General features: G+C 39.9%; 1 protein-coding gene and 2 pseudogenes across 1 annotated transcript in view; 1 reads left to right on the forward strand and 2 right to left on the reverse strand.

Annotated features, from left to right (window-relative positions):
* Positions 1-26,333, forward strand: part of LOC135532479 (zinc finger protein 436-like) — a 781,678-nt gene that overhangs the window by 663,528 nt on the left and 91,817 nt on the right. The gene's annotated exons all lie outside the window — the stretch shown is intronic.
* The window catches only part of LOC135525310 (zinc finger protein 850-like), a 138,484-nt pseudogene that overhangs the window by 62,893 nt on the left and 49,258 nt on the right, over positions 1-26,333 (reverse strand).
* The window catches only part of LOC135525320 (zinc finger protein 850-like), a 46,344-nt pseudogene continuing 24,085 nt past the window's right edge, over positions 4,075-26,333 (reverse strand).

Below are 26,333 nucleotides of genomic sequence, written 5' to 3' on the forward strand. Positions count from 1 at the left end.
CCAAAACAGAGCAGAGCAAGGGGAACCACTACTTCAAGGTCTCAGAGCAAGTGACATCACCGATTGAAACGCTATTTGGCGCGCACCTCTAACTAAGCCAGCAGTTTCACATCCGTTACACCTACTGATCAACCTATTGTGTGAATTGAACATTCGTATTAGACTGTACAGCTGGCTAACTGGCTACTGATCAACCTATTGTGTGTATTGAACATTCATACTGGACGGTTTTACATATAGAGTAGCACCACCACCCATCAGCCCATTCTCTTGAAGTCAAAGCCACAGTGTATTGTTGCTAGTGTATTGTTGCTATAGGAGTTTATGATGAATAATCCTATTCATTTCAAGCCCCACTAAGATGTCACCATACTATTCTTTTATAGCCCCACTATGTAAGACATACATCATCAGAGTGGGCCTCCCATTTAAATGTAAACAATGGAGCAAATGCATCACATGTGAACATCACTTGATTATCAGAGGGGTGTATTATGACATCATATAGAACTACTCAGACATTCCAAATCAGGCTTCATCCACATCATGAAGGTGGATATTGATCCAACCATTTCCAAAGTAATGACCGGGCTGATGGAAACAGGATATGCCTGTATACTTTTATAAATGCCGACAGACGATTTGTTACTTCGTTTGACATGGTGGGGTCTTTTTGTGTCAGTAAAAATGTATAAACGAGAAGTGGCGGTATTAATCCTTTATGCGCAAATATTGATTTAATAACGATCATATCTTAGTTAACTTGGAGTCACGTGATGATATATTGTGTGGTCCTCCCACTACGACTTGGGAAACCATGCAGTTTATTAGGCTACAGATTAAATAAATGATGAACTTCACAGGGTGGTGAAATTGCATGTGATGAGCTTGATCCTCCTTTCCAATACATTTTGATGGTCTTCTTCTGGTGACATGATGATGACTGAGGCTTGGTTGCCATTTCACAAATAAAATAATGTCGCTCTTATCCATAATAATCTCATCATCTAGGTAGCCTGCCAGCACTGTATCTTTGAGCTGTTGGCTCCAGAGCACGGGACAAGAGGACTTTTGCTATATAACTCAACGGTTTTTTAAAACCCTCAGTAGAGTTGAAAATGCGATGGAAACCCATTTAACTTGCATTTTTCATTCAGAACATGGGAATTCAACAGGAAAACATTTTTTTCCGTGCACTACGTCATCACGCAAAGACTTTTATCCGCAATAAACCTGTTTGATGCAAACATTTCCGGTTGGAAAATGTGTATATTGTTTCATGCAGATTTGAGAATATTCACATGAAAATCTGTCGCAAATTACATGGAAATGTAGCTACTAATGTGGATATTGATCCAACACCAGCCGCTTATTCAAACCAGCCCACTGGGCACAGAAGTCTGTTCAGCATCTAGTTTCTATTTACATTTCTTTGATTCGTCAACGAAAGTGAATTCAACATGAAATCAACACAAAATGTCCACCGTCATTGGATTTAGGTTGCCAGTTGGGTGAAAAACAAAATGTCACCAGTCACTGGTTACCAGTTGTGTGAAAATTAATACAAATACATTATGTTGATGGATTTTTACAAATCCAATCCGTTTTCCACATTGATCAAACATCATCACATGGATTTGTTTTGTTCAAATCAAATGTTATTGGTGACATACACATGGTTAGCAGATGTTATTGGTGACATACACATGGTTAGCAGATGTTATTGGTCATATATACAGAGTTAGCAGATGTTATTGGTCACATACACATGGTTAGCAGATGTTATTGGTGACATACACATGGTTAGCAGATGTTATTGGTGACATACACATGGTTAGCAGATGTTATTGGTGACATACACATGGTTAGCAGATGTTATTGGTGACATACACATGGTTAGCAGATGGTATTGGTCACATACACATGGTTAGCAGATGTTATTGGTGACATACACATGGTTTGCAGATGTTATTGGTCACATGGTTAGCAGATGTTATTGGTGACATACACATGGTTAGCAGATGTTATTGGTGACATACACATGGTTAGCAGATGGTATTGGTCACATACACATGGTTAGCAGATGTTATTGGTGACATAAACATGGTTTGCAGATGTTATTGGTCACATGGTTAGCAGATGTTATTGGTGACATACACATGGTTAGCAGATGTTATTGGTGACATACACATGGTTAGCAGATGTTATTGGTCACATACACATGGTTATCAGATGTTATTGGTCACATACACATGGTTATCAGATGTTATTGATCACATACACATGGTTACAGATGTTATTGGTGACATACACATGGTTAGCAGATGTTATTGGTGACATACACATGTTTATCAGATGTTATTGGTCACATACACATGGTTAGCAGATGTTATTGGTCACATACACATGGTTAGCAGATGTTATTGGTGACATACACATGGTTAGCAGATGGTATTGGTCACATACACATGGTTAGCAGATGTTATTGTGAGTGTAGTGAAATGCTTGTGCTTCTAAGTCCAACAGTGCAGCAGTATCAAACAGATAATATCTAACAAATTCCACAACTAAACCTAATACACATAATCCAGTAAAGGAATGGGAAATATATAAGTATAAAACATGGATGAGCAGAAACACAGCAGCTAAGATGCAATATAGAGTGAAGAATAGATGGTGAAGGATACAGTATATACAGTTGAAGCTAAAGATGACATACACTTAGGTTGGAGTCATTAAAACTCATTTTCAACCACTCCACACATTTCTTGTTAACAAACTATAGTTTTGGCAAGTCGGTGAGGACATCTGTGTTAATGACACAAGTCATTTTTTCAACAATTGTTTACAGACAGATTATTTCACAATCCCAGTGGGTCAGATGTTTACATACACTAAATTGACTGTGCCTTGAAACAGCCTTGGAAAATTCCAGAAAATTATGTCATACCTTTTGTAGCTTCTGATAGGCTAATTGCCAACATTTGAGTCAATTGGAAAAACACCTGTGTATATATTTCAAGACCTACTTTGAAACTCAGTGCCTCTTTACTTGACATCATGGAAAAATAAATAAAAATCTGCCAAGATCTCAGAAAAAAATGGTAGACCTCCACAAGTCTGGTTAATCCTTGGGAGCGATTTCCAAACGCCTGAATGCGTTCTCTGGTCTGATGAAACAAAAATAGAACTGTTTGGCCATAAAGACCAAAAAGGTATTGGAGTGGGCATCACAATGCCCTGACCTTAATGCTATAGAAAACAGGTCATTTTTACCCTTTTAAAAATAGTTATAGGGGGAGGTCCGGGGGATGTCTGTCTATGAAAGGGTCACTGTAATATTTAAGATGTCTCCTTTACTGATGACCTAAACCTAAAAGTCAAGGGGTCTGAATACTTTCCAAAGAAACTGTAAGTGATTGAGGAGAGAGCACAATTGCTATATTCTAATTAAAATCATTGACCCATAAGGGAACACATGACCAAAGGAATGCGTGACCCATGCAGAATTAAAACAATATACATCTTAATGAGAAATATAATCGAATAAACAAATGTTTGCATAACCAAAGACATGAAAACAGGTGGGAATATTGTATTTAGCTAGGATTTCATAAGGCCAGGAATGTCATTGAGAATAACAATAGACAATAGTTAATGTTGCTAGTTTAGGGATGAAGATAGTGAAGGTTATTCAATGTTAAGCATGTTCTTTAATTTGACGTGGAAACAATGTTTATTGAACCAGTGGGAGGCTTGTAAAAGCCCACAGGAAAGTGGAATGAGGAAATCTTTATTGAGACAATCATGAAACAGCAATCTGTGGGTGAGTTGTGGTGGATATTATAATATAAGGATCTGCTGGAGTCCAAGTCAAACCAAGATTCTTTATTTCTGAGCTCAGAGAGAATAACAGTTTGGTATTTTACTAGGATCCCCATTAGCTGTTGCAAAAGCAGCAGCTACCCCTCCTGCGGTCAACACAAAACATGACACATAATTGTCACGTCTCTCGTCGGAAAGCATGGACCAAAGCGCAGCGTGGTAATTGTTCATGATTTTTATTTAATCAAAAACATTCGAACAAAATAACAAAGAGAAGAATGAACAGTTCTGTAAGGCAAATGAACTATACAGAAAACTACCCAAAAAACACAGGTGGAAAAAGGCTGCCTAAGTATGATTCACAATTCGAGACAACGATAGACAGCTGCCTCCGATTGGGAACCACACTCGGCCAAAAACAAAGAAATACAAAAACACAGAAAAAGGAACATAGAATGCCCACCCAAGTCACACCCTGGCCTAATCAAAATAGAGAATAAAAGCCGCTCTGTTCTGGGCCAGCTGCAGCTTAACTAGGTCTTTCCTTGCAGCACTGGACCACACGACTGGACAATAATCAAGATTCGACAAAACTAGGGCCTGCAGAACTTGCTTTGTGGAGAGTAGTGTCAAAAAAGCAGAGCATCTCTTTATTATGGCTAGACCTCTCCCCAGCTTTACAACCATTGAATCTATATGTTTTGACCATGACAGTTTACAATCTAAGGTAATGCCAAGTAATTTAGTCTCCTCAACTTGTTCAACAGCCACACAATTCATTACCAGATTCAGCTGAGGTCTAGAACTTGAGGAATGATTTGTACCAAATACAATGCTCTTAGTTTTAGAGATGTTCAGGACCAGATTATTACTGGCCATGGATTCCAAAACAGACTGCAACTATTTGTTAAGGGTTTCAGTGACTTCATTAGCTGTGGTTGCTGGTGCTTATATAGTTGAATCATCAGCATACATGGACACACATGCTTTGTTTAATGCCAGTGGCAGGCCATTGGTGAAAAGAGTAGAGGGCCTAGAGAGCTGCCTTGCGGTACATCACACTTCATATGTTTGACATTAGAGAAGCTTCCATTAAAAACCCTCTGAGTTCTATTAGATAGATAGCTCTGAATCCACATTATGGCAGAGGTTGAAAAGCCATAGCACAAACATTCTTAAACAACAGGTTATGGTCAAAAATATCAAAGGCTGCACTGAAATCTAACAATAGAGCTCCCACAATCTTCTTGTTATCAATTTCTCTCAACCAATCATCAGTCATTTGTGTCAGTGCAGTACATGTTGAGTGCCCTTCTCTATAAGCATGCTGAAAGTATGTTGTTCATTTGATTACAGAAATATAGCACTGTATTTGGTAAAACACCATTTTTTCCAACAGTTTGCTAAGAGCTGGCAGCAAGCTTATAGGTCTGCTGTTAGAAACAGTAAAGGCCGCTTTACCACTCCTGAGTAGTGGATTAATTTGGCTTCCCTCCAGGCAAGAGAACAAAGACCTTCCTCTAGGCTCATATTAAAAATATGACAGATAGGAGTGGCTATAGAGTCAGCTACTGTCCTCAGTAGCTTTCCATCTAAGTTGTCAATGCCAGGATGTTTGTCATTATTGATCGATAACAATTATTCCACCTCTCCCACACTAACTTTACAAAATTCAAAACTTGCACTGCTTTTCTTTCATGATGTTTTTTTTCCATCATTATTTATATCATTGATCTTGGCTTCATAATAAAGTTGATTATTTTTGTTGAGTTTGGTCACATCATTTCTCAATTTGCAGTACATAAAACAGCCAGCCAGACTTATTAGCCACTCCTTTGGCCCCAACTCTTTCAAACATACAGTTTTTAAATTCCTCATCAATCCATGGAGCCTTAACATATCTAACAGTCAGTTTCTTAACAGGTACATGTTACTCAATAATTGGAAGAAGCAATTTCATATGGTAAAAGCAGGTAAACACATTGTAAGGCAACAATATAAGACAACGGGAGCACTGTGTATGTTCTCTGATGAATTGTAAGAAAATTTAGATGAGAAATATCAATATACGCGCAAAGAGAAGTCATTTCTCTCCTGTGTGGATTCTCTAATGACGTTTAAGTGATTGTTATGAGTAAATGTTTTCCCAAAGTCTAAGCTTTTGTAAGCTTTCTCCTCTGTGTCATGCTCTTTCAGGCTTCCTAAATGGGCAAATGCTTTGCACCCTGGGAGGAGTGGTAATGCATCTCACCTCTGTGTATTTTGTCATGTTGGTTCAGGCTGTTTTTCTGGTTAAAACTCCTTCCACACTGGGAGCAGTTGAAAGGCTTCTCCCCTGTGTGTATTCTTTCATGTTTTTTCAGATCACCTGACTGGGTGAAACACTTGCCGCAGTGGTAAGGCTTCTCCCCTGTGTGTATTCTCTCATGCTGTTTCAGGGTCCCCAACCGGTTAAAACCCTTTCCGCAGTGGGAGCAGTGGTAAGGCTTCTCCCCCGTGTGTATTCTGTCATGTTTTTTCAGATCCCCTGACTGGCTGAAACGCTTGCCACACTGGGAGCAGTAGAAAGGCTTCTCCCCTGTGTGTATTCGTTCATGTTTTTTCAGATCCCCTGACTGGGTGAAACACTTGCCACACTGGGAGCAGTGGTAAGGCTTCTCCCCGGTGTGTCTTCTCTCATGGTTTTTCAGATCCCCTGACTGGCTGAAACGCTTGCCACACTGGGAGCAGTGGTAAGGCTTCTCCCCTGTGTGTATTCTATTATGTTTTTTCAGATCCCTTGACTGGCTGAAACACTTGCCACACTGGGAGCAGTAGAAAGGCTTCTCCCCTGTGTGTATTCTTTCATGTTTTTTCAGATCCCCTGACTGGGTGAAACACTTGCCACACTGGGAGCAGTAGAAAGGCTTCTCCCCTGTGTGTATTCTTTCGTGGTCTTTCAGATGCCCTGACTGGTTAAAACACTTGCCACACTGGGAGCAGTGGTAAGGCTTCTCACCTGTGTGTATTCTTTCGTGGTCTTTCAGATGCTCTGACCGGCTGAAACACTTTCCACACTGGGAGCAGTGGTATGGCTTCTCCCCTGTGTGTACTAGCCCGTGTCGTTTCAGGTTCCCTAACCGCTTAAAACACTTGCCACAGTGGGAGCAGTGGTAAGGCTTCTCCCCTGTGTGTACTAGCTCATGTTGTTTCAGGGCCCCTAACCTGTTACAACCCTTTCCACAGTAAGAGCACTGGTGTCTTCTTGCTGGTTTGGACGTCCTTGGCTCTGGTTCCTCTGAGCCTGGTCTTTCTCCTGCCAAAGACAGTGTTTAAAAGAAAAATAGAGACACTAATGAAACCTCCACATGATAAAACGGCCTTGCTACGAGGGTAAATCCTAATCAGATCCTTCAATAACATAAGACCAGTTTTAACAATCTTAGTGTGATTTTAAAACAAATGTTGTAGAGTTTCCTGGTAATTACTGATAATGTTTACACTACTTATTTATTCATTCTGTTTTCGTCAGAACACAAATAAATAAACAGTTCTCGGACACTCAAGACACAGACGTCACTGGATTCCAATCGAGCAGGTAGTTCTAAATATATAACTTTTATAGCTGTATGATACAGAATGCGACCTAGAGTCATGGCCAAAAGCTTTGAGAATGAAAGATACTACTTTCCACAAAATTTGCTGCTTCAGTGTCTTCAGATATTTTAGTCAGATGTTACTATGGAATGATGAAGTATAATTACAAGCATTTCATAAGTGTCAAAGGCTTTTATTTACAATGACATGAAGTTGATGCAGAGTCAATATTTGCAGTGTTGACCCTTTTTCAAGCCCTCTGCAATCCGCCCTGGCATGTTGTCAATTAACTTCTGGGCCACATCCTGACTGATGGCAGCCCATTCTTGCATAATCAATGCTTGGATTTTGTCAGAATTTGTGGGTTTTTGTTTGTCCACCCGCCTCTTGATGATTGACCACAAGTTCTCAATGGGATTAAGGTTTGGGGAGTTTCCTGGCCATGGACCCAAAATATTGACGTTTTTGTTACCCGAGCCACTTAGTTATCACTTTTGCCCTATTGCAAGGTGCTCCATCATGCTGGAAAAGGCATTGTTCGTCACCGAACTGTTCCTGGATGGTTGGGAGAAGTTGCTCTCGGAGGATGTGTTGGTACCATTCTTTGTTCATGGCTGTGTTTTTAGGCAACATTGTGAGTGAGCCGACACCCTTGGCTGAGAAGCAACCCCACACATGAATGGTCTCAGGATGCTTTACTGTTGGCATGACACAGGACTGAGGGTTGTCTTCTCCGGACAAGCTTTTTTCCGGATGCCCTAAACATTCGGAAAGGGGATTCAGAGAAAATTACTTTACCCCAGTCCTCAGCAGTCCAATCCCTGTAACTTTTACAGAATATCAGTCTGTCCCTGATGTTTTTCCTGAAGAGAAGTGGCTTCTTTGCTGCCCTTCTTGACACCAAAAGTCTTCTCTTCACTGTGCGTGCAGATGCACTCACACTTGCCTGCTGCCATTCCTGAGCAAGCTCTGTATTGGTGGTGCCCCGATCCCGCAGCTGAAATCAACTTTAGGAGACTGTCCTGGCACTTGCTGGACTTTCTTGGGTGTGTCACGCCCTGGTCTTAGTATTTTGTGTTTTCTTTATTTATTTGCTCAGGTCAGGGTGTGACATGGGTGTTGTATGTGGTGTGTTTTGTCATGGGGTTTTTGATACGTATTGGGATTGTGGCTTAGTGGGGTTTTCTAGGTAAGTCTATGGTTGCCTGAAGTGGTTCTCAATCAGAGGCAGGTGTTTATCGTTGTCTCTGATTGGGAACCATATTTAGGCAGCCATATTGTTTGAGTGTGTCGTGCGTGATTGTTCCTGTCTCTGTGTTTGTTGTCACCAGATAGACTGTATAGGTTTTCACGTTACGTTTGTTGTTTTTGTATTGTTCGTTTTTTCGTCATCATTAAACGTGTATCAGGAATACCACGCTGCATTTTGGTCCGACTCTCTTTCACCTAAAGAAAACCATAACAGGGGGCCCTGAAGCCTTCTTCACAACAATTGAACCGCTCTCCTTGAAGTTCTTGATGAACCGATAAATGGTTGATTTAGGTGCAATCTTACTGGCAGCTATATCCTTGCCCTTTTTGTGCAAAGTAATGATGACGGCACGTGTTTCCCTGCAGGGAACCATGGGTGACAGAGGAAGAACAATGATTCCAAGCACCACCCTCCTTTTGAAGCTTCCAGTTTTTTTTGGGGGGGGGGAAATCAGTTCATTTGCATGGCAAAGAGGGACTTTGTAATTCATCTGATCACTCTTCATAACATTCTGGAATATATGCAAATACTCATCATAAACTTTGACGAAAGACACATGTTTTACATATAATTAAAGATACACTGGTTCTTAATGCAACCGCTGTGTCAGATTTAAAAAAAACGTTACAAAAAAAGCATACCATTCAATAATCTGAGACGATGCTCAGAAGTAAATATATTTCTCCGCCATGTTGGAGTCAACAGAAATACGAAATTACATCATAAATATTCCCTTACCTTTGATGATCTTTCATCAGAATGCAGTGCAAGGAATCCTAGTTCCGCAACAAATCATTGTTTTGCTCCATAATGTCCATTACTACTGTCCAATTAGCTACTTTTGCTACCACGTTTAGTTCACATGTCCAAAAGCTGGCGCTGGTCCAGGCGAACTCGGACAAAAACTTCAAAAAGATATATTCCAGGTCAAATAAACTGGTCAAACTAAGTAGAGAATCAATCTTCAGGATGTTATTATCATATATATCCAATAACGTTCCAACCGGAGCATTCTTTTTGTCTACAGAGTAATGGAACGCAAGGCGATATAATGACTGGCATTCTGCCAGACCAGTGACTTAAATAGCTGCCATCCGGTCCCACATTACACTAGAGGCTTCATTCCACGTTCTACTGGCTTGTTTTTAAGTCGAAGACACAAAGCACATCAGTAAAATCTCTCCGTTGCCGAAAGGGTTCGACACCTGCTGTTTAAATGGCCCAATTTCTTATTTAGACGTTCACAGATTTTCAACATTTTGATTATCACTGATGTCATATTTTGGGTAAAGTAAAAAATAAGGTGAAATATTTGGAAAGATTTTCCTAAAACTGATAGTAACTACAATAAACAAATTATAAACGCAACATGGAAAGTGTTGGATGTTTCATGAGCTGAAAAAAAAGATTGCAGAATTTTTTACATCCCTGTTAGTTAACATTTATTCTCTGCCAAAATAATCCATCCACCTGACAGGTGTGGCATATCAAGAAGCTGATTGAACAGCTTGATTATTACACAGGTGCACCTTGTGCTGGGGAAAATAAAAGGCTACTAAAATGTGCAGTTTTGTCACAACAATGCCACAGATGTCTCAGAAAGAGCGTAAAATTGGCATGCTGACTGCAGGAATATCCATTTTTATATATTTTTTTTTACATTGGAGACAGACACAAAGCACATCAGTAACATTTCCCCGTTGTCGATAGGGTGGGCACTGAGAAAAATTACAAGATTGTATTAATACTGTTTAGCCATCGAATAGCTTTGATGGGTACTCTCTCATCTGTGTCTATGGGACTGAGTTGGGCCTCTGGAGCTTGAGCTGACAATTGATTCATTACTTACTGATAAAAACCTACAGCCGGGTTGAGGGGTTAAAACAACACCAAGTGCAGATGACCACAGGATGAACCCAGGATGGCTTGTGATGCCCCCCGATCAGAATGGGAGGGGTGGAACCAGCCCTGACTAAGCATTTATAAGAGCTCTGTTTTTCATTCAAGGTTAAGCTCTCAGCAACACACTCAAGCGTGTGGGGTCAACCGCTTCATTATTGCAATAATTAATCAATATTAAATAAAAATGATTGTTTGAAGAAATGACAAAGTCTCTCTCAGTACACATGAATTTCCATGACAACGCCCGCTGTGATCATTTATTTTATTTAGATGTTCACAAACTTCGTACATATTTTGTGTAAAGTAAAAATACTTTTGGGGTAGATGTTGCTAAAAAATATAAAACAACATGTGAAGTGTTGGTCCCATGTTTCATGAACTGAAATAAAAGACCCCAGAATTTTTCTATAAGCTCAGCTTATTTCTCAAAAATGTTGTGCACAAATTTGTTTACATCCCTGTTAGTTAACATTTATTCTCTTCCAAGATAATCCATCCACCTGACAGGTGTGGCATATCAAGAAGCTGATTGAACAGCTTGATTATTACACAGGTGCACCTTGTGCTGGGGAGAATAAAATGCCACTTTAAATGTGCAGCTTTGTCACACAACACAATGCCACAGATGTCTCAAGTTTTGAGGAGCGTGCAATTGGCATGCTGACTGCAGGAATATCCACTAGAGCTGTTACCAGATAATTGAATGTTCAATTCTCTACCAGAAGCCGCCTCCAATGTCATTTTAGAGACTTTGGCAGTACATCCAACTGGCCTCACAACCACATATAACGACACCAGACCAGGATAGAAAACACTGAAGTTTCTAAAACTGTTTGAATGATGTCTGTGAGTATAACAGAACTCATATAGCAGGCAAAACCATGAGAAGAAATCCAAACAGAAAGTGAGAAGTCAAATTTCAAAACAGTGCCTATTTAAATCTCTGATAGTTATGGATGTGCTTGCACTTCCTAGGGCTTCCACTAGACGTCACCGTCTTTAGAACCTGTTTTGAGGATTCTACTATAAAGGAGGGGCTCATAGGAGCTATTTGAGTGAGTGGTCTGGCAGAGAGCCTGGGTCTCATGACGCGCGCTCCCTAGAGAGTTAGCTCCCGTTCCAATGCTTTTCTTCAGACAATGAAATTCTCCGGTTGGAACCTTATTGATGATATGTTAACCTTTAGTGACTCCCCATCCCGGGTCCGGGAGCGTAATCATCGACTGACACTAATTAGCATAATGCAACGGACATAAATATTCCTAGAAAATAGTCCTATTCATGAAAATCACAAGTGAAATATATTGAGACACAGCTTAGCCTTTTGTTAATCACCCTGTCATCTCAGATTTTCTAAATATGCTTTATGCCAAAGCAAGACAAGCATGTGTGTAAGTTTATCGATAGCCTCGCATAGCATTTTGTCCAGCTAGCAGCAGGTAACTTGGTCACCAAAATCAGAAAAGCAATCAAATTAAATCGTTTACCTTTGATGAGCTTTGGATGTTTTCACTCACGAGACTCCCAGTTAGATAGCCAATGTTGCTTTTTTCCAAAAATATTATTTTTGTAGGCGAAATAGCTCCGTTTGTTCTTCACGTTTGGCTGAGAAATCGACCGAAAATTAGCTCCATAATATCGACAGAAACATGGCAAACGTTGTTTATAATCAATCCTCAAGGTGTTTTTCAAATATCTATTCGATAATATATCCACCGGGACAATTGGTTTTTCAGTAGGACCGATTGAAATAATGGCTACCTCTGTATTTTACGCAAGAATCACTCTGAGAGCCATCAGGTGACCACTTACACAATGTAGCCGCTTACGGGTATTCTTCAACATAAAGACGTAAAACTACGTCACAAGGCTGTTGACACCTTGGGGAATACGGAGAAAAAGTAATCTGGTTGATAGCCCATTCACTGCTCAATAGGGACGCATCGGCATGCAGAGATTTCAAAAGATGAGTCACTTCCGGATTGGATTTTTCTCAGGCTTTCGCTTGCAATACCAGTTCTGTTATACTCAGACAATATTTTTACAGTTTTGGAAACTTTAGTGTTTTTTCTATCCTAAGCTGTCAATTATATGCATATTCCAGCATCTTGTCCTGACAAAAAAGCCTGTTTAATTTGGGAATGTTATTTTTCCAAAAATGAACATACTGCCCCTAATATTAAGAAGTTAAAAACATCCTAAAGATTGATTGCAGACATGTTTTGCACACTTGTTTCTACGACCTGTCACGGAACTTTTTTAGTTTTTGTCATGGAGGAAATGGTCGCGCCTCATGAAGATGGATTACTGGGCTGAACACGCTAACATCAAGTGGCTAAATGATGGGTTTTATGGAACAAATCAGTTATTTATTGTCGAACTGGGATTCCTGGGAGTGCCTTATGATGAAGATCATCAAAGGTAAGTGAATATTTATAGTGTTTTTTTCAAACTAATGTTGACTCCAAGATGGCGGAGTTGCCTTTGACTGTTTTTGGGTACTGAGCGCCGGTCTCAGATTATGCTTTTTCCGTTTCAGTTTCAGTTTTTTTTAAATCTGACACAGCGGATGCATAGAGGATAAGTCCATTTTTAATTCTGTGAATAACACTTGCATCTTTTATCAATGTTTATTATGAGTATTTCTGGGAAATTCGCCAGATTTTTTTTCTCAGACATAAATAAACAACTCCAGGTGAAAGACAAAGGCCATAGCTGTAATAAAATAACAAATTAACTGGCAAAGCAGCAGAGCGAGGCCCGCATCCAGCAATGTCACGAGTCACGTTTTTGCAGCTGTTTCAGTACAGCACTTCAGGGAGAGAGAGGGAGAGCAGCTGTTTCAGTACAGCACTAGAGAGAGAGAGGGGGAGAGCAGCTGTTTCAGTACAGCACTACAGGGAGAGAGAGGGGGAGAGCAGTTGTTTCAGTACAGCACTACAGGGAGAGAGAGGGGGAGCAGCTGTTTCAGTACAGCACTACAGGGAGAGAGAGGGGGAGAGCAGCTGTTTCAGTACAGCACTACAGGGAGTGAGGGGGAGAGCAGCTGTTTCAGTACAGCACTACAGGGAGAGAGAGGGAAAAAAATCCACTGGATGAGTTTTAATGTATGGAATCACTTAGGAGTTTTTGGATTTTGGGTACACTTCTCCTTTAACCTGTTGAAACTCTGGGGGCGCTATATCATTTTTGGATAAAAAGACGTGCCCGTTTTAAGCGCAATATTTTGTCACAAAAAAGATGCTCGACTATGCATATAATTGGTAGCTTTGGAAAGAAAACACTCTGACGTTTCCAGAACTGCAAAGATATTTTCTGACTGCAAAGATATTCCACAGAATTCAGAGAAGAATGCAGGCTTCCACGAACGATATATCAATGAAGAGAAAAAACACCTTGAGGATTGATTCCAAACAACGTTTGCCATGTTTCAGTCGATATTATGGAGTTAATTCGGAAAAAGTTTGACGTTGTAGGTGACTGAATTTTCGGTTCGTTTCGGTAGCCAAATGTGATGTACAAAACGGAGCGATTTCTCCTACACAAAGACGCTTTCAGGAAAAACTGCACATTTGCTATGTAACTGAGAGTCTCCTCATTGAAAACATCCGAAGCTCTTCAAAGGTAAATGATTTTATTTATTTGGTTATCTGGTTTTTGTGAAAATGTTGCGTGCTAAATGCTACTCAAAATGCTAAGCTAGCTTAGCATACTCTTACACAAATTAGTGAATTGCTATGGTTCAAAAGCATATTTTGAAAATCTGAGATGACAGTGTTGTTAAGAAAAGGCTAAGCTTGAAAGTAGGCGCATTATTTTCATTTTATTTGCGATTTTCAGAAATCGTTAACGTTGCGTTATGCTAATGAGCCTGAGGCTTTAGTCACGATCCCGGATCCGGGATGGGGAGTTTCAAGAAGTTAAAGCATCAGACTCCATAGTAAGTCATCATTAGATGCTACAGTCCTCCTTTAATTGGGATAGGGGGCAGCATTTTCACTTTTGGATGAAAAGTGTGCCCAGAGTAAACTGCCTCCTACTTAGTCCCAGATGCTAATTTGTGCATATTATTAGTAGTATTGGATAGAAAACACTCTGAAGTTTCTAAAGCTGTTTGAATGAGAGGGGGGGCTGAATGAGAGGGGAATAAGTCAGAGGTCTGGCAGAGTGCCTTGGTCTCGTGACGAGCGGTCATGAGAGAGTTAGCTCTCGTTCCATTGCTTTTCTACAGACAATGGAATTCTCCGGTTGGAACATTATTGAACTTTTATGATAAAAACATAGGACAAATATCATCTTTCCGCTGCAAGTTGCACGCCCGTTTCGATTTGTTTACCAAACGCTAACAAAAGGAGGTATATGGACATAAATTATGAACTTTATCGAACAACTCAAACATTGATTGTGGAACTGGGATTCCTGGGAGTGCATTCTGATTAAGATCATCAAAGGTAATTCATATTTATAATGCTATTTCTGACTAATGTTGACTGCGCAACATGGTGGATATTTCTTTGGCTGGTTTGGGCTCTGAGCTCCGTACTCAGATTATTGCATGGTATGCTTTTTCCGTAAAGTTCTTTTTAAAATCTGACACAGCCGTTGCATTAAGGAGAAGTTTATCTAAAGTTCCATGCATAACACTTGTATTTTCATCAACATTTATAATGAGTATTTCTGCAAATTGATGTGGCATGTTTTGGAACTACTGAACATAACACGCCAATGTAAAATGAAATGTTTGGATATTAATATGCACTTTATCGAACAAAACATACATGTATTGTGTAACATGAAGTCCTCTGAGTGTCATCTGATGAAGATCATCAAAGGTTAGTGATACATTTTTATCTCTATTTGTGCTTTTTGTGACTCCTCTTTGGCTGGAAAAATGGCTGGGTTTTTCTGTGACTTGGTGGTGACCTAACAATCGTTTGTGGAGCTTTCGCTGTGAAGCATTTTTGAAATCAGAGACTGTGGCTGGATTAACGAGACGTATCTTTAGAATGGTGCCTAATGCTTGATTGTTTGAGAAATTTGATTTATGAGATTTCTGTTGATTTGTATTTGGTGCCCTGCAATTTCATTGGCTGTTGGCGGCAGAACCCCGTTCCCATACAGGTTAAGACTCCATAATGTTTCATCATTAGATGCTACAGTCCTCCTTTAAGACTCCATAATGTTTCATCATTAGATGCTACAGTCCTCCTTTAAGACTCCATAATGTTCATCATTAGATGCTACAGTCCTCCTTTAAGACTCCATAATGTTCATCATTAGATGCTAGTCCTCCTTTAAGACTCCATGTTTAGAATGTGTCTGGAAGCGCTACTCTATTCTACTCTCATCCTTTCAGTTTTAATAATATTTAATAATAATAATAATGTTATAACAGGTAATAACTAACTTTAATAACTAGGGTCAATACCTGCATGGCTCTCCAACAAAATATTTCTTTACCCCCCTCTAACAATACCGCTACAGAATTAGCATAGTAGGCCATGTAATTTAAGGTAATCTGAAATATTTAGGACTAACTTATTCGTTGACACCCATTCTGAAACTCACTGCAGCTCTTTGTAAGTGTTGCTGTCATTTCAGTTTCCGTGGTAGCTGACGTGTACAGTGTTGAGTCATCCGCATACAGACACACTGGCTTTACTCAAATGTCGTTGGCATGTCGTTGGTAAAGATTGAAAAAAGTCAGGTCATCATTTTTAAGGAAAAGTTTTTGTAAAACAAGCAGCTTACATTGGATCATCTTGAAACTCTCTCTCTAAAGCTAACTTTTATCAAGGTTTTATATGGTCTATTGGTTTCTCTCTTTTCATTGGTAGAATCCTTTTTCAGTGTTATGATATTCATAACATCCATATCCACCAGTCTATCTTCCTGTCAATGAACAGAACTCTGCTGGTTGTCCTGGTAACAGATACCAGCCTATCTTCTTGTCAACTAACAGAACTCTGCTGGTTGTCCTGGTAACCGATACCAGTGGGCAGATGTATTTTATTTGTTCAAACTAAACTACAGCACTTACTTTGATGAGTTAAATCTGATCCTTTCATCTCTTCTCCACCTCTCACAGTTACACTCAGCCCCGTTGTTTTCCTGCAGTCCACCAGCAGCACAGACAACCTCTTCATACCCAGCAGTAAGGCGCTACTGGGAGAGGTACGACACGGGGACTCCAGGAGGGAGGAAGGGCTAGCGTTGTCCTGGTAACCATAAAGAGGGGACACAGACACATATCATTATGGATGCTGATGCCACTGTTGTCATGAAGTGCTTTACAGAAACCCAGCCCAGACCGTGACAGAGCAAGCTGTATGCTAGACCAGACCAAGCTGTACCATCTGGTGTTCTGATCTGGAGAGACTCTTCTCTTCCTCGTCAGCATCAGGATGTTGTTGAGGCTTCTTCCCAGAGGATCCACCATAGTCATGTCTCTCTCCTGTGTGAATGAGAACATCAAACAGATGGTGAACTTATGATCTTCTATTACAATCAAGAGGCATGAATGTCAAAAATGGCCACTTCCATCATGATTTTGTAAAATATTGTTTGTGTTGCAAATGTAAAGGGTCATTTCCACAAAATGGGTGCCTTTTACATCCCTTTGATATTTTAAGTAGATTTTAAAAGCCTGTTATATTAGATGAAGTGAACTTTAATGTAGACCACATGGAGAATGAGAATTCAATACATCGAAGTCCCAAAAACATGTGTACCAATGGCAGATTATCCCTTAAACAATTCCTACAGTACTGAACGACATATTCAAGTGTTGAACTGAAGTAGAATGCCCCTTTCAAACCCCACATTAGTTCACCAACTGCATAGTTTGTGCACCTGTTTTAAGACAGTACTCACTGGTGGTAATCTGATCTTCAGCCTCCTCCACTTTCACTCCCAAAACGTCTTCCTCCTTTTTTATTGAGATAGCCTCCTCTTCCTCTTTTACCCTAAAAGGTTCTTCCTCTTCTTTCACTACATTCTCTTCTTTCAATGTTATGGCATCTTCCTGCTTTTTGATTCTGAAAGCTTCTACCTCCTCCTCTTCCACAACCTCTTTCCCATCTTCCTCTTTCACTGTAATATCACCCTCTTCTTCTTTCAATGTGATAGCGTCCTCTTCCTCCCTTTTCATCCTGAAAGCTTCTTCCTCTCCTTTCACCAGAGCTTCTTTCTCGGTCGAGCTTTGTGAGCTCATGCTCCGGTTGATTAGCCTAGTGCAATATCAATTTAGTAACACATTTGCTAATTTAACGTGCAAATGACGTTAAAATGAACTAGTAGATTGGTAAACATAATTATATTCAAAGCACTAAGAGTAATATACACACGATTGGTCTAAAGAGCTTCAAAGGCTCAACTTTATGTTCGCTAGCAAAGCCACACGTTGGTTGAATCAGAAGCCTTTTGTCGCTGTTGAAGAAGCATCCAGTTCCGTCCACTAGATTATACGTCACGCAAGGAGCATCACCTGAAAGACTCATATAGCTCTCTGCTGACTGGAGTGGATAACGCAGACTGGAAAAATATTAATAACAATGTTTATTCTGGCAAGCCATGTCATGCGAATAAATTTACAAATAACCAGATGTTATGTTTTCTCATACTTCTTACAGCCAATACTTTACTCCAGGGCTGACCTGCCCGTTAGGTAGGATTAGGTGACAGATTAAAGAGTTTTCCATTTTTGTCATCGTTATTCTGAACCGACTGCCTGCAAGTCATCGTTAAATTTGCCTAAGTGATATGTATCTGAAGAGGAAACAGCCAGGAAATGCCCCTGTCTTGAGTGCATTTGTCTACCACTGTGTGTAGCTGTTAGCGATGATGCTAATGACAACCATCTTCTGGTTGATGGAAAAGCTTTCCCAAAAAGCCTTGTCAATTAAATGTTAACTACAAAGTAGTCTATGCCTCCCTGGCAGAATGATACCATGACTATTAGCATCAATCCAGTTGTGATTTGTTCAGCAGACTCTGCAATCACATGTGTGCTACAGAGACACCACTAACCAAGCAAGGCTCTTGCTGGTGTCACTTCAATTAAAGGGTATCTACACATAAAAATGAACATGTCTTAGATTTTTCTCAGACTTCAAACGTGTTCTCCTGATGTGGTTTAAGTATTGTTGTGGACTTAGAACATCCAATGTTGTTGTTTTCAATTAACAATGTGATTTAGAGACAAAAACAGACAAACAGGGACAAATCTGAAACCTGGAAAAACTAAATGGAGAAAATGTAATTAGGTTCAATAAAACGGATTAGATAGAGATGTTATAGAGCCATAAATATTCTACACATTTTCTCTCATTACTGTATTATCTAGGGATAGTTTAGAGAAACAGCTGTATCCTGAAGTGACCTTTAACCTCCCTGCTCCTCAATACTTCTTCCACTGGATCAAAGCCTCAGCCAAGTAGGATACATGATAGTGACAACACATGGAGTTGGGTTGGATATAGTCATGGTAGGATACATGATAGTGACAACACATGGAGTTGGGTTGGATATAGTCATGGTAGGATACATGATAGTGACAACACATGGAGTTGGGTTGGATATAGTCATGGTAGGATACATGATAGTGACAACACATGGAGTTGGGTTTGATATAGTCATGGTAGGATACATGACAGTGACAACACATGGAGTAGGGTTGGATATAGTCAGGGTAGGATACATGATAGTGACAACACATGGAGTTGGGTTGGATATAGTCATGGTTAACAAAATACTTTACTCAACATATTGTGCAGCTTTCTGCTGTAGGATCTTTTTATAACCACACACATGGTCATGGGCTTAATAGAAGAAGACACCAGTAGCATGTCAGATATAGTTTAAATGTATTTGAGTTTGCATCCCAATATGACACTTCAAATACATCACAGAAGACTGAAATGTAACAAAACGACTATTGTATTTAATGAACTGTACACTGAGATGCTCAGTTGGTCAACATTCCCCTCCAGTGATTCCCCAACATCAGGTCAACATGCGCCCCACAAATGGAGCAGATATCTTATACCAGTCCTTCTTTAAAGACATGTATCCATAACAAGGCTTAGGTGTTTTCTATAGTGTCCATTTTTTAAACATCTTTATTTTCCTGCAAATAACTTGTCAAAAAGCATTGTTATGACTGTTACGGTTTTCTTCTGGTGAAAGAGAGGAGGACCAAAACGCAGCGTGGTTATCTTTATACATCTTTAATGAAAGAAGAAAAATGAACAATATACAAAAACAAGAACCGTGAAAAACCGAAACAGCCCTATTTGGTGCAACAAACACAAAGACAGGAACAATCACCCAAGAAATACCCAAAGAATATGGCTGCCTAAATATGGTCCCCAATCAGAGACAACAATAAACACCTGCCTCTGATTGAGAACCACTCCAGGCAACCATAGACTTACCTAGAATACTATACTACACACAACCCCATCAATCTACAAAACCCCTAGACAAGACAAACACATAATCACCCATGTCACACCCAGGCCTGACCAAAATAATAAAGAAAACACAAAATACTAAGGCCAGGGCGTGACAATGACTAAATTCACAGTCTTTAGTGTAGACAATTGTTTTCTCATGTTATTTTCATGAGTGTTTGAGATTAGGTCCCCTAATGGTCAAAAAGCTCTTCAAATAGAAGTATGTTTATAACACAAAATATCTTACAGGTCGACCCTCTCTCACTCTCTCATCATGTCACAACCTGACAGGCTCCCAGAGGAAGGGCAATAAAAGGCCCCAGCTCACTCAACTGCAGCTCCCTCTCCAACAGCCATCAACCCAGAACATCTAAAAGATAATCTGGGAATCCTTTCTTCCGCATGAAGCTTTTTGAAAGTGAGTTCAATATTCAATGTTTGTTCAGTGCCTTCAGAAAGTATTCAGACACCATGACTTTTTCCACATTTTGTTATGATATCGCCTTCTTCAAAAATGTATTAAATTACATTTGTTCCTCATCAATCTACACACAATACCAAATAATAATTTAATTTACCACAAGTGGACTCCAATCAAGTTGTAGGATGATCAATGGAAACAGGACGCACCCTGAGCTCAATTTCGAGTCTCATATCAAAGGGTCTGTATACTTACGTAAATAAAGTTTCTATTTTTGTTTTATACATTTGCAAAAATGTCTAAAAGCCTTTTATAGCTTCATCATTATGGGGTTATTGTGTGTAGATTGATGAGGAACTTGTTTAATTTAATTTGAATTATTTTAGAACAGGAGACACCTGAAACCCCACCTCTTCAAGGAATACCTAGGATAGGATAAGTAATCCTTCTCACCCCCCCCCCCTTAAATGATTTAGATGCACTATTGTAAAGTGGCTGTTCCACTGGATGTCAGAAGGTGAATTCACCAATTTGTAAATCGCTCTGGATAAGAGCGTCTGCTAAATGACTTAAATGTAAATGTAAGTAACAAAATGTAAAAAGTCAAGGGGTCTGAATACTTTCCAAAGAAACTGTAAGTGATTGAGGACAGAGCATCATTGCTATATTCTAATTAAAATCATTGACCCATAAGGGAACACGACCAAAGCAATGCGTGACCCATGCAGAATTAAAACAATATTAATCTTAATGAGAAATATAATTGAATAAACAAATGTTTGCATAACCAAAGACATGAAAACGGGTGGGAATATTGTATTTAGCTAGGATTTCATAAGGCCAGGAATGTCATTGAGAATAACAATAGACAATAGTTAATGTTGCTAGTTTAGGGATGAAGATAGTGAAGGTTCATCAATGTTAAGCATGTTTTTTAATTTGACGTGGAAACAATGTTTATTCAACCAGTGGGAGGCTTGTAAAAGCCCACAGGAAAGTGGAATGAGGAACTCTTCATTGAGACAATCATGAAACAACTCTGTGGGTGAGTTGTAGTGGATATTATAATATAAGGATTTGCTGGAGTCCAAGTCAAACCAAGATTCTTTATTTCTGAGCTCAGAGAGAACAACAGAGTTTGGTATTTGGTATTTTACTAGGATCCCCATTAGCTGTTGCAAAAGCAGCAGCTACCCCTCCTGCGGTCAACACAAAACATGACACATAATTGTCACGTCTCTCGTCGGAAAGCATGGACCAAAGCGCAGCGTGATAAGTGTCCATGATTTTTATTTAATCAAAAACATTCGAACAAAATAACAAAGAGAAGAACGAACAGTTCTGTAAGGCAAATCAACTATACAGAAAACTACCCAAAAAACACAGGTGGAAAAAGGCTGACTAAGTATGATTCTCAATTAGAGACAAAGATAGACAGCTGCCTCCGATTGGGAACCACACTCAGCCAAAAACAAAGAAATACAAAAACACAGAAAAAGGAACATAGAATGCCCACCCTAGTCACACCCTGGCCTAACCAAAATAGAGAATAAAAGCTTCTCTATGGCCAGGGCGTGACAGCCGCTCTGTTCTGGGCCAGCTGCAGCTTTACTAGGTCTTTCCTTGCAGCACTGGACAACACGACTGGACAATAATCAAGATTAGACAAAACTAGAGCCTGCAGAACTTGCTTTGTGGAGAGTAGTGTCAAAAAAGCAGAGCATCTCTTTATTATGGCTAGACCTCTCCCCAGCTTTACAACCATTGAATCTATATGTTTTGACCATGACAGTTTACAATCTAAGGTAATGCCAAATAATTTAGTCTCCTCAACTTGTTCAACAGCCACACAATTCATTACCAGATTCAGCTGAGGTCTGAAACTTGAGGAATGATTTGTACCAAATACAATGCTCTTAGTTTTAGAGATGTTCAGGACCAGATTATTACTGGCCATGGATTCCAAAACAGACTGCAACTATTTGTTAAGGGTTTCAGTGACTTCATTAGCTGTGGTTGCTGATGCTTATATAGTTGAATCATCAGCATACATGGACACACATGCTTTGTTTAATGCCAGTGGCAGGCCATTGGTAAAAATAGAAAAGAGTAGAGGGCCTAGAGAGCTGCCCTGCGGTACATCACACTTCATATGTTTGACATTAGAGAAGCTTCCATTAAAAACCCTCTGAGTTCTATTAGATTGACAGCTCTGAATCCACATTATGGCAGAGGTTGAAAAGCCATAGCACAAACATTCTTAAACAACAGGTTATGGTCAATAATATCAAAGGCTCTAACAATAGAGCTCCCACAATCTTCTTCTTATCAATTTCTCTCAACCAATCATCAGTCATTTGTGTCAGTGCAGTACATGTTGAGTGCCCTTCTCTATAAGCATGCTGAAAGTATGTTGTTTATTTGTTTACAGAAATATAGCATTGTATTTGTTCAAACCATTTTTTTCCCAACAGTTTGCTAAGAGCTTGCTGCCAGCTTATAGGTCTGCTGTTAGAACCAGTAAAGGCCGCTTTACCACTCTTGGGTAGTGGATTAATTTGGCTTCCCTCCAGGCCTGAGAACAAAGACTTTCCTCTTGGCTCATATTAAAATATGTCAGATAGAAGTGGCTATAGAGTCAGCTACTGTCCTCAGTAGCTTTCCATCTAAGTTGTCAATGCCAGGAGGTTTGTCATTATTATAACAATTGTTCCACCTCTCCCACACTAACTTTACAAAATCCAATACTTGCACTGCTTTTATTTCATTATGTTTTTTTCCAATTTTTTTTCCATCATTCTTTATATCATTGATCTTGGCTTTATAATAAAACGTATTATTTTTGTTGAGTTTGGTCACATCATTTCTCAATTTGCAGTACATAAAACAGGCAGATGTGCAGCCAGACTTATTAGCCACTCATTTTGCCCCATCTCTTTCAAACATACAATTTTTAAATTCCTCATCAATCCATGGAACAGTTCTAACAGTCAGTTTCTTAACAGGTACATGTTTATCAATAATTGTAAGAAGCCATTTCATCTGGTAAAAACATTATAAGGCAACAATATAAGACAACGGGAGCACTGTGTATGTTCTCTGATGAATTGTAAGAAAAATTTAGATGTGAAATATCAATATACGCGCAAAGAGAAGTCATTTCTCTCCTGTGTGGATTCTCTAATGACGTTTAAGTGATTGTTATGAGTAATACGTTTTCCCAACATCTGAGCTTTTGTAAGCCTTATCCTCGGTGTCATGTTCTTTCAGGCTTCCTAAATTGGCAAAAGCTTTGCACCCTGGGAGGTGTTGGTTCAGTCTGTCTTTCCGGTTAAAACTCCTTCCGCACTGGGAGCAGTGGTAAGGCTTCTCCCCTGTGTGTATTCTCTCATGTTGTTTCAGGCTCCCAAACTGGTTAAAACACTTGCCACACTGGGAGCAGCGGTAAGGCTTCTCCCCTGTGTGTATTCTCTCATGCTTTATCAGGTTCCCTAAAGCGGTAAAACTCTTTCCACACTGGGAGCAGTCGTAAGGCTTCTCCCCTGTGTGTATTCTCTCATGATGTTTCAGGCTCCCTAACTGGTTAAAACACTTGCCACACTGGGAGCAGCGGTAAGGCTTCTCCCCTGTGTGTATTCTCTCATGCATTACCAGGTTCCCTAAAGCGGTAAAACTCTTTCCACACTGAGAGCAGTCGTAAGGCTTCTCCCCTGTGTGTATTCTCTCATGAGCTTTCAGGTGTTCTTTCTGGTTAAACATCTTCCCACACTGGGAGCAGCGGTAAGGCTTCTCCCCTGTGTGTATTCTCTCATGCTTTATCAGGTTCCCTAAAACGGTAAAACTCTTTCCACACTGGGAGCAGTCGTAAGGCTTCTCCCCTGTGTGTATTCTCTCATGAGCTTTCAGGTGTTCTTTCCGGTTAAACATCTTCCCACACTGGGAGCAGCGGTAAGGCTTCTCCCCTGTGTGTATTCTCTCATGCTTTATCAGGTTCCCTAAAACGGCAAAACTCTTTCCACACTGGGAGCAATGGTAAGGTTTCTCCCCTGTGTGTATTCTCTCATGCTGTATCAGGTTCCCTAAAACGTTAAAACTCTTTCCACACTGGGAGCAATGGTAAGGTTTCTCCCCTGTGTGTATTCTCTCGTGCTGTATCAAGTTCCCTAAATCGTTAAAACCCTTTCCACACTGGGAGCACTGGTGTCGTCTTGCTGGTTTGGACGTCCCTGGCTCTGGTTCCTCGGAGTCTGGTCTTTCTCCTGCCAAAGACAGTGTTTTTAAAAATAGAGACCCAAATGAAATCTCCACATGATAAAACAACAGTGCTACGAGAGTAAATCCTAATCAGATCTCTCAACCTGATGCCAAACAAAAATAGAGCTTCCTGTTTTACAAGTCAGAACACAAAAAACTAAACAGTTCTAGCACACTGAAGACACAGATTCCAATCGAGCAGGTGGTTCTAAATATATAACTTTCATAGCTGTATGATACAGAATGCGACCTACACACTTCCTTAAACATAAAATAACTAAAGAAGTAATTTTGTGTAATAGTGTTTACATCGAAGACACAAAGCACACCAGTAACATTTGCCCGTTGTCGATAGGGTGGACACTGAGAAAAATTACAAGATTGTATTAATACTGTTTAGCCATTGAATAGCTTTGATGGGCACAACTCTGCGTGGACCTAGGATCAAGAGAGACGCTCAAGTGTTTTAGTACTATATCTCTTGACACAATGATGAAAATAATCATGGCCTCTAAACCTTCAAGCTGCTTACTGGACCCTATTCCAACTAAACTACTGAAAGAGCTGCTTCCTGTGCTTGGCCCTCCTATGTTGAACATAATAAACGGCTCTCTATCCACCGGATGTGTACCAAACTCACTAAAAGTGGCAGTAATAAAGCCTCTCTTGAAAAAGCCAAACCTTGACCCAGAAAATATAAAAAACTATCGGCCTATATCGAATCTTCCATTCCTCTCAAAAATCTTAGAAAAGGCTGTTGCTCAGCAACTCACTGCCTTCCTGAAGACAAACAATGTATATGAAATGCTTCAGTCTGGTTTTAGACCCCATCATAGCACTGAGACGGCACTTGTGAAGGTGGTAAATGACATTTTAATGGCATCGGACCGAGGCTCTGCATCTGTCCTCGTGCTCCTAGACCTTAGTGCTGCTTTTGATACCATCGATCACCACATTCTTTTGGAGAGATTGGAAACCCAAATTGGTCTACACGGACAAGTTCTGGCCTGGTTTAGATCTTATCTGTCGGAAAGATATCAGTTTGTCTCTGTGGATGGTTTGTCCTCTGACAAATTAACTGTAAATTTCGGTGTTCCTCAAGGTTCCGTTTTAGGACCGCTGTTGTTTTCACTATATATTTTACCTCTTGGGGATGTTATTCGAAAACATAATGTTAACTTTCACTGCTATGCGGATGATACACAGCTGTACATTTCAATGAAACATGGTGAAGCCCCAAAATTGCCCTCGCTAGAAGCATGTGTTTCAGACATAAGGAAGTGGATGGCAGCAAACTTTCTACTTTTAAACTCGGATAAAACAGAGATGCTTGTTCTAGGTCCCAAGAAACAAAGAGATCTTCTGTTGAATCTGACAATTAATCTTAATGGTTGTACAGTCATCTCAAATAAAACTGTGAAGGACCTCGGCGTTACTCTGGACCCTGATCTCTCTTTTGAAGAACATATCAAGACCATTTCAAGGACAGCTTTTTTCCATCTACGTAACATTGCAAAAATCAGAAACTTTCTGTCCAAAAATGATGCAGAAAAATTAATCCATGCTTTTGTCACTTCTAGGTTAGACTACTGCAATGCTCTACTTTCCGGCTACCCGGATAAAGCACTAAATAAACTTCAGTTAGTGC

This window comes from Oncorhynchus masou, chromosome 5, assembly GCF_036934945.1.
Source record: "Oncorhynchus masou masou isolate Uvic2021 chromosome 5, UVic_Omas_1.1, whole genome shotgun sequence".
Lineage (NCBI taxonomy): Eukaryota > Metazoa > Chordata > Actinopteri > Salmoniformes > Salmonidae > Oncorhynchus > Oncorhynchus masou.